The sequence below is a fragment of the Dipodomys spectabilis genome, unplaced genomic scaffold (assembly GCF_019054845.1).
Source record: "Dipodomys spectabilis isolate Male_0828 unplaced genomic scaffold, ASM1905484v1 ptg000023l, whole genome shotgun sequence".
Lineage (NCBI taxonomy): Eukaryota > Metazoa > Chordata > Mammalia > Rodentia > Heteromyidae > Dipodomys > Dipodomys spectabilis.
The window spans coordinates 5654644-5670563 of NW_024870700.1; positions in this window are offsets into that span (position 1 = coordinate 5654644).

Consider the following 15920-nt stretch of genomic DNA (forward strand, 5'->3'; position numbering starts at 1 on the left):
TAACATATTATTCCTTCTATTGGCTGTATAAAATTCTCCATTGTGTATAGGTACACATTTTTTTTTGTCGGTCCTGGGGTTTGAACTCTGAGCTTGGGGGTTGTCCCTGTGCTTTTCAGCTCAAGGCAAGAGCGTTACCGCTTGAGCCACAGCGCCACTTCCTAGGTACACATTTTTTAAAATCTACTCATCTATTGTAGTGCATCTGGGTGTTTCCCATAGGTTGTCTATTGTGAATAGTGCAGCAGTGAACAAGGATGTGCAAGTGTCTTCATGGTATCCTAGCTTGTGATGTTCTGGATAGATGCCCAGGAGTGGTATGGCTAAGTCGAAGAGAAGATCTATGTTTAGTTTTCTGAGGAACCCCCAGACTGCTGTCCAGAGGTTTGTTCTATTTTAAATTCCTACCAACAGTGGTCTCATGGATTTTTAAAAATGGTTTGGCTGGTCTTGAACTATGACCATCTCGATCTTATCTGTCCATGCAACTATGATTGCAAGCTTGAGCCATCGTGCCCAACTTCAAATATATTAATAATTGCTATTAAAGCCTAAATTGCTAATTCCATTTCCTGTGTGGTTTCTGGGATGTTTTTGTTGAAGTATTTTTCTCCTGGTAACTGGCCAAATTTTTCTACCTCTTCTATATCTAGTAATTTTCAGTCATAGACCTTATATGTTATGTTCTTGAGTGCTTGAGTACTGGATTTTGTTGTATTTCTTTAAAGTATGTGTGAGCTTCTTTTGAGAGCCTTTTAAGGATCTGGAGTCTTTGGAAATTTGTTTTAAGCTTTTCTAGAGTACTCCTAGAATAAGACAGGATAAAATCCCAGTACACAGTGTGTACTGAGTTCCTTATTTGTATTGAATGTTTATTGGAACATCTTCATGGTGGCTTGTAGGAACTTTTTTTTTTCAGTCATAATTTTATATGATTTTCTTCTTCTTTTTTTTGTTGGTTATGGGGCTCGAACTCAGGGCCTGGGTACTATCCTTGAGCTCTTTTGCTCTAGGCTAGCACCCTACCACTTTGAGCCTCAGCTCCACTGGCTTGTAGGAACTCGAATGATTCCAGACTTGCTTTTGCAAGTCTTTTCTTCTTTTTTATATTGTTTTTGCAAGTAGCAACCAAAAGTGATGAAATTGTATGTCAGTGTTTTTCCACATTATTTTGCTTTCTCAGAGAAATGACCGAACGTTTGTGAAGAAGTTCCATTCTCCATGAAGCTCTTTGCATAACTTCATCTCCTCCAGTTTCCCTGTCCACAAATTCAGGCTTCTTTGGTTTTCCTCAACACCAGTCTGTTCTCAGTTTGTTTCCCGATTCTTTCATCCCTGTTTTGAAATTGTGTCTAGGCAGAAGGTCACCTTTGCTTCTCTACTTCTTCTCTTATAACTGCAGTTCACTTCTGCCTTTTCTCAATGTCTGAAAACATTTTTGCATATAGTCTGTTTGGTTTTCTAGGGATAGATGATAGAGGGAAAATCTGAGCCCTGTTACTCTATCATGGTTAAGAGAGACTGTCTTAGTCCCTCTTCCTTTTGAAGTATCTTACTTTTTTTTTTTTTTTTTTGGGTCTGGTCATGGGGTCTGAACTCTGGGCCTGGGCGCTGTCCTTCAGCTCAAGGCTAGCGCTCTACCACTTGAGCCACAACGCCACTTCTGGCTTTTTTCCCCCCCTTATGTGGTGGTGAGGAATCAAACCCAGGGCCTCATGCATGCAAGGCAAGTGTTCTACCACTGAGCCACCTTCCCAGCCCTTACTTGTTGTTTTAATAGACATTTCTTATATCAGGAAAGTTGGACATTCTGTATGCTTTAGAGCCATCAACATTTCTGTTTTCTCTGAAATATTCATGTTTTTTTCCACCTATCTTTTACTTTGAGTTGTAGGTCTTCTTATTGCACATTCTGGAAACTCCTTAAAAGATGCTTGCATCCAAGATTTCTACTAGACTTTTTCACTGTTTTTTAATTTATCTTTTGACTTTTCTAATGATTTTCTCCCAGGCAAAAAGTGCTTTTTAAAATATAGCCACATTTATCAATATCTTATTTATAGTTTCTAGGTGTTAAATTACCTTCTGCCAAGTATTCTGTACTTCCAAGTTATAACTTCACCTGTGTTTCATGTTTCTTTCCAGAACTTGAATCATTTTAGCTCTTGCATTTAGATGCATTTGCAATTTGTATGGTATATGGTGGTGAGAGTGGATTTTATGTTCAAAAAGCATATCCAGTATACCATGCTCTCAAAAAATGATAACACTTCCCTTCCCTTATTGATTCAAGATGCTACCTGCAGCAATGTTGACTCCATTTGTTTTTGAGTCTCTATCCAATTTTATATTCTGTTCCAGTGATCTACCATTCTGTTCATGTGCCAACATCTTCCTTTAGTTAGAGAAGCTTTAGAGTGTCTCCATATTTGTTAGGGTTAGCTTGTAAATGTCATATCTTCTTCCTTCTCCGTAGGCTTTCCATGCTATCAGTTCTTATTATTTCCTATAAAACTTTATTATTATTATTATATTATTGTAAAGGTGATGCGCAGAGGGTTACAGTTACATAAATAAATAAATGAGAACAATTCTTATTCAACATTGTTATCCTCTTCCATATTTTCTCCTGCTCCCTTCCCACACTCCTCTCCCCCACAAGTTCATTTCTAACATAGTGTCTTGTGATTGTTGCTGTTGCATTGGTTCACCCTTTGTCTTTTGTCTCACCATTTCTGTGATTTCTCATCCCACCCCCAAATCAGATAAACATGTATAAGACAAAGGGATTTTCACAATAAAAAACTTATTTAAAAAAGACAAAGGGTACTGAAATAAAAAACAGTGACAACAGGAGATAAACCAAAGGAAAAGAAAGAAAAAAAGAAATAGCTGCAAAACGAACTCCTACAAACTTTAAAAACAACTTGTATCCTACAAAAATATTTAATGCTACATCTATTGAGATCATATATAATGTGATTTAGAGAATTTAGAGAGAATTGATATGTTTGTATATTGAATCATTACCATGGAGTACATGATATACCTTTCCATTAGTTAGATCTGCTTTTGTGGCCTTTAGGCATTTTATACTTCGAGTGGCATATGTTTTCTTCATTTCTTACTAGGTATTTGAAAACAAATTTAATTTTCCTATTGTGACAAGATGTAATGTGACACATTACACATTTAGTGCAATGTGTTTCTATTATTATGACAAAATAAAACAACTTAAAAGTCAGAAGGGTTGATTTGGCTTACAGTTTTGGAGGTGTGAGTCCACGGTTAGTTGGTCCCATGGTCAATTGGCCCCACTGATTTGGGCCTGTGAGAAAGCAGTGCATCATGATTGAGCGCATGGCAGGGAGAAAGGGAGAAAGAAAGGGGGGTGATTTCGGGATTCTAATATAACCTTCAAGGGCATGCCCCTATGATCTCACATCCTCTCACTAAGCTCTGCCTGGAATAGTTCTCCTGCCTCCCAACAACATTACACACTGGGCACTAAGCCTTTATCACATACCTCTTCAGGTAATATTCAATATCAAACTGTAACAATATTCTAGCAGGTTGGTTTTGCACAGAGTATATTGATTCCTGACATTATACCTGCAATTTAACTAGTTTTTAGTATTTTTCACTGTTTTTGTAAGTTCCTCAGGAATATATAATAATATCATCTGTATATACGGAATTGTCTTACCTTTTCAGATTTTAAAAACTTTTCTCAGCTTGCATTTTTTTTCCTTTTTGTAATTTTAGTAGAAAATGTAGCAGTTATCTCATCTGGTCTGTCTTACTGGGAGTCCATCCAGTATCTTTACACTAAGAACATCTTCACATTTATCTGGACAAAATGTCTGTTTTAATTTTCATTAGGTATTTAAAATAATTATTGGGAATTGAATTTTGTTGGATGTAATTTGATGCGAATGTGTATCCTAGATCTCAACTCTCCCTAACCCCTTTCATTCCTTCAAATGTCCATTTTATTTTTTGCATCTTGAATCTTCTTCTAATAACTAATTTCTTTTGGTCACAAACATAATCATGCCTTTATTGCCCTAAGAACATTTCCTCTAAATCTCTTCCTTATTTTACTGTAATTTGTATATACATATATTTTATATTTGTATTTTTGCTTCCTGTTTACATTCAAGAAATGGTGCTCCTTTTTTTAAAATTTTATTTTATTTTATTTGAGAACATACTGTACAGAGGGGTTACAATTACATGGGCAGGATAATGCATACATTTCTTACCAAGCATTGCAGCCTCCTCCTTTGTTTACCCTTCACCTCCCTTCCCAGCCTCCCCCCTCCCTCCCACCCAATCCTTCCCCCCCCCCCACACCGACATTGTAAAGCTCCTTTTTGACATGACATTTTGTACTTCTCATTGTTGCAACAGGTCCACCTGAATCCTTAAATGACTTGTTTTTCCCCATCTCCTCCACAAGTTATACTGACATCAAATATAGTGAAAGCGGGGGTTACACTGTGGGGGAGGGACATACAAAGCAACAAAGAAATAATCTTGTAAATGCGTTAGAAACACATGCATGAAAGAAAAAAAACATTAAAATACATATTTAAACGTTCATTTTCCTAACATCACATTATCTGACCTTTTCTGCTTGACTCGTACATATACTAGATATTGCAAATAAGGGAAACTATGGGACCTCTGTTTCTTTGGGCCTGGCTTACTTCACTTAATATAATTTTTTCCAAGCCTTTCCATTTCCTAACAAATGGGGCAATGTCATTCTTTCTGATGGAGGCATAGAATTCCATTGTGTATATATACCACATTTTCTTGATCCATTCATCTACTGAGGGGCATCTGGGTTGGTTCCAGATGCCCCTTTGGTGCTCCCTTTTTTAAAATTATCTTTAAGTAGTTTCAAAAGTGGTTTCAACTCAACAAGTCTGTTTATGAGTACATTGAATCTTGATCAATGTCACCTCTTACATTGCCCCCCTCCATCTTTTTTCTGGCCACACTTAGCTCCTCAAATTATGTGGTTCCACTTTCACATATGTTCATTTAATATAATGACCCCCCCTTCCCTTCATTCTTCTGTTCCCATATCCTCACTTTTAAGAAAGTTATATGATTTTTAGCCTCTCTTTATAGCTAGTGCCACAGCAGGACTCCCCTGTAGATTTACAGGGGAATACCTGTAAAAATCTGGCCTTTCTATGCATTTTACAATCTGCCGTTTAATTGTATGGTCTTTTCTGGGCTATAAGGAGCTGCTGAGCAAGTTCCTTGATTACTATCCTTTGATTTTAGACATGTTGCCACCAGGTGGCAGTAGCAGAAGGAGTCATTTGATCTGACAGTGAGGATGTTCAGGCCTTTGGTGGTTTTCTTCCTTTTCTTCCTCTTCCCCCTCCTCCTCTCCCTGCTGCTATTTGAAGTTGAAATATTTAAGCAACATGATATAGTGAGAAGTTTTAGGTAATGAAGGCCTTGCTCCTTTTTTTCGGTTTTCTTTAAAAAGTTTTTGTTGCAAAGGTTGCAGTTACAAAAGTCAGATAATGAGTACATTTCTTTTTGAATAGTGTCACCTCTTCCCTTGTTTTCTCCCAGTTTTTTCCTCTTCTAACCCCCTCACAACTTGTATAGTTAATTTTCAATGAAGTGTCTAGTGAGTATTACTGCTGAATTAGTTCTCCCTTTGTCCCACCATTTTTATGCTTCCCCTTCCCCTCCCAAATCAGATAAAATTACATATAAGACAAAAGGTACAGAAATAAAAAACAGTGACAAAGGGGGAAAAACAGAAAAAAATTACAAAAAGTAAAAGTCCTCTTTCCATTTCTTGGATTTCATTTGGATAAGCATCTATTTATATGATAATATGTACATAACTATTTTTTATTGTGAGAATACCGTACAGAGGAGTTACAATTACATGGGCAAGATAACGAATACATTTCTTATCAAGCATTGTTGCCTCCTCTTTGTTTCCCCTTCCCATTCCTTCCCATACCCACCTCTCCCGACCTTCCCCCACCCCCCACTAAAGTTATAAAGTTCATTCGACATAACGACTTGTACATCTCATTGTAGGAATGGGTCCACCTGTATCCCTAGTTAAATGATTTGTTTTTTCCCTTCCCTTCCACAAATTATACCAACATCAAATACAGTGAAAGCATGGGTTATATCGTGGGGGAGGGACATACAAAGCAACAAAGAAATCATCTTATAAATATGTTAGACTACATGTAGGAAACTAAAGCTAGATCCTTACATATCACCATGCACCAGAATCAACTCCAAATGGATCAAAGACCTTGAAGTCAAAGCAGATATTCTGAAAACATTACAGGATGGAATAGGAGAAACCCTAGGTCTCCTTGGCTCAGGCCGAAATTTTTTGAATAGAGACCCGGAAACACAACAAATCAAAGAAAGGTTGGACAAATGGGATTGCATAAAGTTGCAGAGCTTCTGCAGGGCAAATGACATAGCTAGCAAGAGCAATAGAAAGCCCACGGATTGGGAGAAGATCTTTACTAGCCATACAACGGACAAGGGTCTCATATCTAAAATATACTTGGAACTCAAAAAATTAAATCCCCCAACAACAAATCCTCAAAGAAACAACTGCCCAATAAATAAGTGGGCGAAAGACTTAAAGAGAAACTTCTCTGAAGAAGAAACTAGGATGGCCAATAGACACATGAAGAAATGTTCAACCTCTCTAGCCATAAAAGAAATGCAAATCAAAACAACATTGAGATATCACCTCACCCCAGTTAGAACGGCAAAAATCAAGAACTCTAACAACAACAGATGCTGGAGGGGATGTGGACAGAAAGGAACCTTACTTCATTGTTGGTGGGAATGTAAACTTGTTCAACCACTTTGGAAAGCAGTATGGAGGTTCCTCAAAAGACTTCACATAGAACTCCCCTATGACCCAGCAATCCCACTTTTGGGCATTTACCCAAATGTTTACAAACAAGACCACACTAAAGCTACCAGCACAACAATGTTTATTGCAGCATTATTTACCATAGCTAAGATAGGGAACCAACCCAGATGCCCCTCAGTAGATGAATGGATCAAGAAAATGTGGTATATATACACAATGGAATTCTATGCCTCCATCAGAAAGAATGACATTGCCCCATTTGTTAGGAAATGGAAAGGCTTGGAAAAAATTATATTAAGTGAAGTAAGCCAGGCCCAAAGAAACATAGGTCCCATGGTTTCCCTTATTTGCAATATCTAGTATATGTACGAGTCAAGCGGAAAAGGTCAGATAATGTGATGTCAGGAAAATGAACCCTTAGATATGTATTTTAATGTTTTTTTCTTTCATGCATGTGTTTCTAACGCATTTACAAGATTATCTCTTTGTTGCTTTGTATGTCCCTCCCCCACAGTATAACCCCTGCTTTCACTATATTTGATGTCAGTATAACTTGTGGAGGAGATGGGAAAAAACCAGTTGTTTAAGGATTCAGGTGGACCTGTTGCAACAATGAGAAGTACAAGTTGTCATGTCCAAAACGAGCTTTACAACGTCGGTGCGGGGGGGGGGGGGGAGGGAAGGGGGGGAAAGAGAAGGATTGGGATTGGGGGGAGGGGGGAGGCTGGGAAGGGATGTGAAGGGTAAACCAAAGGAGGAGGCTGCAATGCTTGGTAAGAAATGTACGCATTATCCTGCCCATGTAATTGTAACCCCTCTGTACAGTATGTTCTCAAATAAAATAAAATTAAATTAAAAAAAATATGTTAGAAACAATTGCATGAAAGGAAAAAAAAACAAAAAAAAACATTTGAATACTTATCTTGGGGTTCATTCCCCTAACATCAACTTATCTGACCTTTTCTGCTTGACTCAGACATATACTAGTTATTGCAAATAAGGGAAACCATGGGACCTATGTTTCTTTGGGCCTGGCTTACTTCACTTAATATATTTTTTTCCAAGTCTTTCCATTTCCTAACAAATGGGGAACCACCCAGATGCCCCTCAGTAGATGAATGGATCAAGAAAATGTGGTATATATACACAATGGAATTCTATGCCTCCATCAGAAAGAATGACATTGCACATAACTATTGTGTGTTTGTGATCTTCTCCTAAGAAGATCCTCCTTTCGTCTCACTATGAATGTTTAGAGTCATGTTTAATTTATCATGTCCAAGTGTAATTTTTGTCTTTTCTATTCATTGTGTTCACTTGTAGACTTATAGGCACATTCTAATTACTACAAATGAGGAAAGCATGTAACATGTTTCTTTAGGTTTGGTTTACTTAAAGGGCTTGCTCTTAACGGGAATCATTAGACCCTCGTCTCCTCTTCTCCCTCTTTGATCAAGAGATGAATGAATTTCCTCTGCCACACTCTACTGCCATGTTTCCACCTGAAAAAGTAACTGAACTGTAATCCAAAAATAAAAATTTTTATTTTCTAAATGTGATTATCTTGTATAGTAAATACTAACAAAAAGCTGATTAAACCACTCCCCCAGTCATTTGTGTTGTCTGTGCTATCTTTTGCATTACATGATTTTTAAATGTCTTGAATCCTGCTATTTCTTGGACTCTTTATTTTATTTTAGTTATTTTTGAGATAGGTATAAACTTAGGGTTTTGCATGTGTTAGGCAAACATTCTACCTCTGTGGTACATCCCTAGGTCTTTTCCTGGACTCTTGGTGAATGCATGTATTCTCTAACCTTCACTTCTAGAGAAAACCTGTTTTGTTGATATTAAGTATTCTGACAGACATTTCTCATTCATAATTGTTATGTGTAGCTCTTTCTTAAAAGCTTTCACACCTTCAGTATTAGCATTTACTGCCACATTACTGATGTGATGAGAATTATGATCTTTTTAAGCACTGTAACCCCTTACAACTTGCTATAAATGTGTATATGTGTGTGTGTGTGTGTGTGTGTGTGTGTGTGTGTGTATGTGTGTAGGATCATTGGGACAAGGTTTTTGTGTTTAGAAAGACTTCTTGAGATGGAGGTATGGCCTAGCAGTAGAGTGCCTATCTAGAAAGTGTGAGACCCTGAGTTTAAACCTTAGTACCAACAACAACAGAAAGAAAAATAAAGACTTGTCTACCTGGGATTGTCAGTAGAATAAGAAGTATATACTAATGTATAAGTCTTCTATCCATGTGGAAAGTAACTTTTCTATACTATCTGGATTACCAGCTCATTTCTTCATGATTACTATAGATTTAATCAGTGAGGATGATTTCCTTGTATTACTGATCGATCTATCGTCTGTCTGTCTGTCTGTCTGTCTGTCTGTCTGTCTGTCTGTCTGTCTATCTATCTATCTATCTATGGCACTGGGGATTGAACTCAGGATATTGTGCATGCTAGGCAAGTGTTGTAACATTCAAGTTATACCCCAGCCTCTTTGTTTTTGAGACATGGCCTTGTTACCTTGTTACCTTTTCCTGCTTCCCCTCTCACATCTCTAACATAGCTAGAGTTGTAGGTGGGTACCAGTGTGTCTGGCTACTTATTTTATTTTGAGATAGTTGATGAAATCAATTGTGAAAGTCCTAACTTATATGTGAAAGTAATTACTGGCTTTTTGCTTCATGTTGGGCACTTATCTTGAGTTTCATCTCAAGATAATTTCTCACCAGAGGCAAGAGTCATAGATGTGTATTTCATAGAATGATAGGATGTGAAAGCAGAAAACAATATAAAAATGCTGGCAACATTGTGGAGTATCGGTTATGACTGACTGGAAACTGTCTCACTACCAATGTTCAGCATCATGACAGCATCTAACTACATATGACTAAACAGGGAAAAGATCAAAATTCTAGAATCAAGAAACAGGTTCTTCTGGATGTATATTTCTTTCATACCACTGTAAAGTCAGAAAGTTGTAAGTCAAACCATTGTACATTGAAGGATATCTGCAATAAATTACTGTGTATCATAAATCCATGACACTAATCATAGTAATGATATTGAAAAATAGGACATGTCTCTGATTAAAGATTAAACATAAAACGAATAAAGGTATGGCTACTTATCTGTTATGAAAGCAAAGATAAACCAGATGTTTTCAGCTATAGTAATTTGAAACAAAATTATAGAATAAATCTTGCAAAAAGAAAGTAGTACATGTATTATTTAAGGAATTTCAACAGATGAGCAATGTGTGCATGTGTCTATCCATGTGCATGTTGGTGTCACATAAAAGACTGGCCTCTGCTGCAGCAGTGATGTTCTACAATATTAATTCAAAGCTGGGTACCAGTGACTCATGCCTGTAATCCTAGCTACTCAGGTGGCTGTGAACTAAGGATCATGATTTAAAGCCAGCCCAGGTAGGCAAGTCATTGAGACATTTATTTGCAATTGATTACCAAAAAGCTAGAAATGGAGCTGTGGTTCAAGTGGTAGAGTACCATCTTGAACTCAAGACTTAGTACTAACACAAAAAATATATACAAACACACACACACACACACACACACACACACACACAAACACGCACCACTGTACCACATGATAAGTGACAAAGATGTAATGATGTTGTTTATTAGACTTTGGGGATACTTTTGGGAATGTACTAAATTATTTTAAGAAGCTTTCCAGTCAATTTTGACTTCATACATTATGAATATTTATGTTGCAAGCAAAAATGTTTTCAGCTGTTTTGTTTTATTGACACTGGGATGTTAATATTTGTTTTCATCTCTTACAAAGTAACTCTTGAGAGACAAATCAACCACGCACTTCTCCATCGTCTTTCCAAGGATGTTATTCTCTGGAAGAATAATAATGTCTGAAGTCTGTTCAGTTCATACATTTATTTTTTTGGCCTCAATACAACAGCAAAAAGAGACTAAAAGGAGGGAAACAAGTATAAATACAACACAAATAAATACTGTGTGGAGTCAAGAGGGAAGGCCTGTTTTAGCTTTAACAAGAGGGTGGTGGAGGAGGTTTGTGACCAGCCGTACGAGTGAGAACGCCCTCCTTCCCACTCTGTCTCACTTTCTCAGCTCTCCATCTGGCTGGCTTCTGTTATAGTCAGTGATGGTTCTTCACGTAAAACACAGAATCTGACTCTGGTGAACTTTGGGAGGAAAGGATTCATTGGAAAGGTAAAATGCAATTCATAGAACTCTAAGAAGCCTGGGACACCAGATTCAGACAAGAATTAGGATCCCTGGGAAGCCAGAGGACCAGAATCACAGCTAAGGTTAAAAGTAAGGAATGTGCTGGGTTAAAGATGAGCAGGCAACCGGCCATTGCCATTAGTCCCACCTGATTCTTCTATATACACTGCTCATTTTTCAAAGTTATCATGTTCGTCTTTTCAGTTATGGATTAAAAGTGATCCTTGATCTTTTTGTATGCTTGCTCAGAAGTTTTGTCCTGACTTAGAAAGCAACCTCTATCTAACTGACAGAGGTTGCTTCTGCCTTTACTACATGATACATTGACAATACAGCTTACTAGCTGTGCCAACTAGTTACCAAGTTGAAAGTTTTAAAATAAGATTCCCCAAAGGACAAATCCTCTTGACAGAGCAGCAAGTGCTAATGCTGGGAAGCCAAACCTTAACTATATCTTATCCTTGAAGTCTCTGAATTCTGCTTCCTGAGAGAGGCTCTTCCTGACACTTGTAATCTCAGTTCAGTTTGCCTCCGGTGCCATTTCCATGAAGTCCTTTACTTTTCTCTGGAGCACGTGCCGTACTTAAAATTTATTGTTAGGAGTAATTCTAGGACCTCTTTATAAGTGTTTGTCACGGGGTTTAAAGATATAGAGTGTAAATTTCAGGTTCATACATGTATGAGTACTTGCTTGGTTAGGAATTCTCAAGGATTTTCTTCCCCTGTCCTGCTACACTCAGAGCTTATTCTGAGACCAGCCTGTGTCTTAAGTGAGGCATTTCTTTTATTTACTCAGGTTTTACACTTTTTGTACATGAATTTACATTTTTTGTAGATGAGTGGAGAGGAGACATGGTCTCTATTCTCACCTCCATCTGCCTGTGTTCTAGGTCTCATTTCTTGCCCCTTACATGTGAAAACCCAGGTTCTAGTCCTAGAGGGCTAGCAGAATCCCCCCCCGCCCCCCCAGTCAGTACTTGATGTAGGTAGTCTTCACTTACTTTCACTTACTTCACTTAGATTTCAGCTTGCCTTTCTGCCTCCCACTCCCCATGACAATTTCCATTCCTCGCCTTTTATAAACAACATGATGCAATATTGTATCATATTGGCTTTACCTTTTTTTTTTTGATGGTAGTGGGGTTTGAGCTTTGAGCTCAGGATATTCTAACACTTGTGCCATGTAACCAGACTTTTTTGTTTTGGTTATTTTTAGGATATAGTCTCATTTTTTGCCCAGGGTGGTTGGAAAACCATCCTCCTACTTATACTTCCTATGTAGCTGGGATGACAAGTGCCACAGCTTTTTATTGGTGGGAGCTGGCCTTGAACCATAACCTTCCCAATCACCATCTCCTGAGTAGCTAGGATTATAGGCATAAGACACTACATCCACCTGTTTAATATTTTTAGATTTTTTTTCTTTTTTGTTTAGTGTATTTAAGTTTTTATTCCTTTTGGTTAAATACAAAGGAGTGAAATTGGATTGTATTATAAGACTTTAATTTTGTAAGAAATAGCTAAACTATATTCCAATTATAGATTTCTGTATTAATAAATCTAGACACAAAGATAAAGAGATCTGTAAAGCTTAATTTATATTTATGATTTTAACTTTCAAGAATATAACCTATTATCCTTATGTGTGCTCTAGTGAGAGGTTATTTTTCTAATCATATAGATAGAAAGGCTGTTTTACTAAATATTTTTTCTTAATATATATTTTTATTGTAAAGATACTGTATAGAGGGGTTACAGCTACATGAGCAAGGTAATGAGTCCATTTCATATAAAGCATTGTTATACCCTCCTTTGTTTAAATATTTTTCAGTGTTGTCAGTGAATAAATAAATGTTTATCTTTAGAAATCAGAAACATTTCTTCCTTTTTTGCTCTTTATGTTCACTGTTCTATACTTGTTGAATCCTCTGTAGGAGGGAGAGGAAAAGAAAAAAAAGGCCATTCTTTAAAATTCACATTTGGAAGTAAAGTTGACTATGGGAGGGAAGAAACAATTGGGCAAGTGACCTAGACTCCATCTTGGAGATTCCTTTTCCTTTTTGTTTTCATTTGTCATGGGGCTTGAACTCTGGGCCTGGGCACTGTCCCTCAGCTCTTCAGCTCAAGGCTAGCGCTCTACCACTTGAGCCATAGTACCTCTTCTGGCTTTTATTTTTTGCTTATGTGGTGTTGAGGAATTGAACCCAGGGTCTCATGCATGCAAGGCAAGCACTGTACCACTGAGCCACCTTCTCAGATCCTTTTCCTTTTCTTTAAGTCTGTCTCTGTGTCATGAAGACCTCAGAGGGCTTCTGCTTTCTACTTCATTCTGGATAAATGGACATAGTCTTGCTGGCCTATAGTGAGTCTTGAGAAAAGCGTGCATCTAACCATCAAGAGAAGTGATTGTTTCCATCGTAGGTAGGTGTCCTTGCTGGTATTGCACTTAGCATTCAGAGGGCATCCTTCTGCATTTATAACCACATAATCTTACACTAAGAAAGATTAACACTTGCATTAAAGTGAATATATAATTTGAATTGGAAGCAAGGTTAAGGTTATAGCATAGATACACCTCTACTACTACTACTACTGCTACTACTACTACTACTACTACTACTACTACTATTTTTGTTGTTGGTCATGAACTCTGGGCTTGGGCACTGTCCCAGCGCTCTTCAGCTCAAGGCTAGCGCTCTACCACTTGAGCCACAGCACCACTTCTGGTTTTCTGGTGGTTAATTGGAGATAAGAGTTTCACAGACTTTCCTGCCTGGCCTGGCTTTGAATTGCCATCCTCAGATCTCATCCTCCTGAGTAGCTAGGATTATAGGTGTGAACCACTGATGCCTGGCTGCACCTGTATTTTTGAGTGAGAAATTAATCTCTATAACCAAGATGAATAAATTAAGGATATTGATTATAAGCTTGATTGTAATAATATATGGGAGAAAGGTTAAACAAATCTATTTCTTGTACTCATTACCCTACTTATGTAACTTTAATCCCCCATTCATCATCTTTACAATAAATAAGTCATAAATACACAAAATCTTATTTCTAATACTAAGAATGTGAGAATGTGAGTTGTAATAAAGTGTTCCAGGTGATACATCAAATTTGAGATATTGAAGCCATGGTTCTCAATACTCTCCATATATTATTACCATTTGGAGCATTTAGATAGTATTGGAGGCTGGGTTCTTTCCACAGGTGTTCTGATATAAGTAATCTGTGGTTTAGTTTGGGCACTAACACACAGTCTTATCTTTAGCAAATGCCCTCTAATTTATTTTCAGATTTTAATATCAAAAGAGGTATGGTTATGGATTCCCAGTGGCACATTTCAATTATAATATCTCTAGGAAACATGAATTATTATTGCAGGATACAATATCAATATTGTTTATACAACATCTTCTGTGAGAGTATTTATTTCTTGGCTAAAAACATAAATCCTTATTCTTTGCTTCCCGAAATAATAGCTAACTATTGTATAATGCTCCATAGTTCAAAGACCAATGAACCTTAAATCCTAAGGTTTTGGATATAGAGTGAAAATAGATTTGCTAATTGATTTTAGTAAACATTTTCATAGAGAAAAACTGATGTCTCAGACACTAACTTGCTCAAAGACTACTAATGAATGGAGACCTGCCAGTGTTCTCTCTGTTTTCAGCTTCTTTCCTTATCTTCCATGTGTAGGTTTATAAATCTGTACATCTGTAAGAAATGTGTACCTGTAACATGTTTGACACTGAATATCTTAGTATTTCTATAGCATGTAGAAAAGAAGAATTCTGTATTTTTTATTCTTTAGAAGGTTGAAGCTCTAAAAGTTAGATAACTCATCCAATGTAATCTAGCTAGTTGGGAAGAGCAAGGAGTAAAATATAGAACTTCTGATTGCTAGTTTTCTATGTCTTTGCTAAACCATACACAGTTTTTAGTAGTATCTTGTCTTTGTGTATCATTTTATTATTAGTCTTTAGTAAAATTATTTCATTAAATTTTTTTGAGATACTATAGGGATCTTATTGCAAAGTTCAGTTGAATTTTCCTCTCATGCCATGTGCATATTAGAAATGCAGATAAGCAAAGAAACAGAAAAACAACCAAAATATTTTTTCCTTGCTGCTTGGAGTGTAGCACTGGTGGGGCTGTCCTTCTAGGTTTTTTGGTTTTGTTTTCGTAGATGTACTTATGTGTGAGCTAGGTTGTAGCTTAGTGCCAAAGCACTTGCCTAGCAAATGCAATGTTGAGTTCGATTCCTAGTATTAAAAAAAAGAAAAAAAAGAGATGCATTGCATGTACAAAAAGATAGATGTTTTTACAAAGTGAATTTGTAATAGTTTCATAAAACACCCTGTTTATAGAAGAGAAAGACTAGTGCGTCACCAAGCACATGAATAGGTTCTCAAACCAATTACTAAAGATAGATGTGAAAATTAAAACAGTGGTATATCTTCTTACAGCTATACCATGAGAAAACTTTAAATCCTAGATGGTGACATGTTTCAGTTAGAAGGTGGGGATTTAGGGACTGAATGTGCACTGTGGCTGTTCTGGAAAGCAAGAAGGCATTACGTAGATGAGATTAGTCAAAGTATCCATGGGAACTCAGCAGTGCTGGTTTGAGATGTCTGTCAGTCTACTATCATCTATCTATCCATTGTCTCCAAGGCCCATGAGAGTACATTTACAAAGATATCCATTATGTCATTATTTTTGGTGTTGGAAAAATCAGATGCAACATAGGTGCCTCTGATAGGAACATTTAGG